Genomic DNA, 2,649 nt, shown 5'->3' on the forward strand with positions numbered 1-2,649 from the left:
TCTGTTCGGATTCTTCTCCTCCCTTTGTCAAAACCCCTCGAGGATGAAAAACCACTCAATTTGTCAAAACCCCTCGAGGATGAAAAACCTCTTAATTTATGAAGACCCCTCGAGAATGAGGGACCCCTCGAAGAGGAAGGACCTGTCCTCCCTTTGTCAAGACTCCTCGAAGAGGAGGAACCTCTTGATTTGTTAAAACCCTCCGAGGATAAGGGAACCGAAACTTCTCTCCCTTTGTCAAGACCCCTCGAGGATGAGGGACCGCTCAATTTCTCAAGACAGGAATCCTCTATATATCTTGAGGATCAGAGAGAAACCATTCCTACTGAAAAACAATCTATGGACGATCCTCAGAAAAGAACCTTTGATGAGACTAGGCTTCCATTCAGAAAACGACTCTGCAATAATACACCCTCTCCTTCTCAAAAGGATCCTATATAATTTGCAGATAAATGCATTCAAACCAAACCCTTTATAGTAAGCCTTTTGATTGGAGAACCTGTGCATTAGCTTCGAAAAAAATGAAATTCCACAATGTTTCTATGACAGTTTAGGAAAAAGGAAGGAAGGGGGAGTAAAAAACTTGTGAAAGTCAATGGGTATGTCTGGCTCAGAATTAAAAAAAATAATAAATAAATAACCGAAAGACTATTCTTAAAAAACATGGTGATGTCTCTTGGATTGAGTCGGCTGGGAAAAATTTCTGAGAGCCGAGAAATAATTCTCTAGTTCAAATTTAAAAAAAGAAAACTTTTGTCGCATGTTCCCTCCCTATCTCTCCCGCCCTCTTTCTCTGGGAATGATGTCTCACCCTTTCTAAAAATAGATTTCTAAAATAGGAATGAGGCATATCTTTCTTGGAAATTGGTTTTAGAAACATGTTGAAACATATTGAGACCTGATTCAAACCAAATAAGGATGGGGATAGTTAATTTTTATCATGTCTAAAGACATGATAAAAGTTAACAAAAGGTTTTTTTTAATATCTGAGTCAGAGAATTTTTTTTCTCGGCTCCCAAATTTTTTTCCCAGCCGACTCGATCGACAAGACGTCACCATTTTTTTTTAAAAAATGAACTCTCCCTCATCTATTTAAGAATTCCAAGTTTCGCTTCAAAACCATCTGTGCTGTTGAAGAGGTAACGTTATATTTTTAGGAGTTCTGTCAAAATTGAATTATGCATGATCGACCTTGCGAATTTCTTCTCTGTGTCTTTAAATAATAATGATACCGAACCACTTTTTGTAGAGCGCGATGGAAAAAACCTTTTGTATGGTTAGGACAATTCATTCGTTCGATCCCATTGTATTTGAGAATCTCTTGCGTCGATCCTGAAATGCGACAAATGGATCTTTGCAACCCTTTCTCTAAAAACCGCCGTTTCGTTTCTCCTCGCATCAAACGACGGAAAAGAGTTCTGTCAACATAGTTAACACCCATGGGAAATAACTGTACGGAATGTCTCCTTCGTACCACAAGCTGTGATAATAATCACTCGCACACAAAGCGGTTCGTTTTTCTTTTTCGGTGAGCATTTTCCATGGAAACGGGAGTTTGAAAACAAATACCCCTCGAGAGGTGCCGTCCAACGTGACGTAAGCCAATTCTTTCACAATAAAGGATCCCTGAGAATCGTAGAAACTTTCAAAGTCGAGCACGAGTTCATGTTTTTTTCTTTCTTTCCAAGGTGACCTTTATTATTGTTGTATTGAGATGCGCACGATAACAAAAAATGTGATCTTTTCCTAGGATTCATACGACCTGTCACGTGCTCCCTTGCCTATCTCTCTCTATAAAAGAGGAGATCGCAGAGAGAGCGCTATCCTTTTTTCTTCAGCACACACACAGAGAGAGAATTTTTTTTCAATGAATATGGACATCATGAGTGCCAAACCTCTCAAAGGTTCCTACATTGTTCTGTACATGGAGTCCTTTGTCTGCCATGATCAGAAGACTGGAGATATATGTTTCATCTTGAAAGAGCTGGGCTACATCACCTATGATTTAACTTTATGCGGATCCATGGTTTTCTCCCTCCTGTCCATCACGATGACTTATCGTCCCGCAATCGAGCTGCGGTCAACCAGACCATGCGGAACCGACACGGCCTGCAATGGACCGAGGGTCGTCTTTCCTACGAGCATCTGCCTACGATCCTGAAAATGCTGACCGAAAATGTGGAGGCGATCTACGTCAATGGATACGATAAAGCCGAATTCTTCAGCAAGCTCTGTCAGCGGCCCGTTTACGAGTTTTACGTCCCGGGGAAAACCGAGTGGCGATACAAGACGAAATGCACGCGACACCAATTTTTCCGCAAGCAGCATCTGATTCATTGTGCCGAAAACAAGGTGAAGAATTTTCGATACCATTTGAAGGAGGGCAGTTACGTTTTCCAGAAACTACACTCTTACACCCCGCAGAACAAAACCGTCGAAAAAGAAGAAGAGGAGCAGGCGGTGAAGGAGGAGGAAGAAGAATAGTACTATGTCGAGGCTTCCCAGGAGAATCCGTGTGACGAGGAGGAGGAGCAGGGTGAACTTTCTACGAAATGTTTGAATTGCGACGCTTTAAAAACCCAAGAATATTGGTCTCAACCTTTATCCCACCTAGACGTGAAAGAGAATCCTCAAGAATCCTCAAGCGTC

This window comes from Stegodyphus dumicola, chromosome 9 (genome assembly GCF_044657685.1).
Source record: "Stegodyphus dumicola isolate Sdum_Otavi_A_Nest chromosome 9, ASM4465768v1".
Classification (NCBI taxonomy): Eukaryota; Metazoa; Arthropoda; class Arachnida; order Araneae; family Eresidae; genus Stegodyphus; species Stegodyphus dumicola.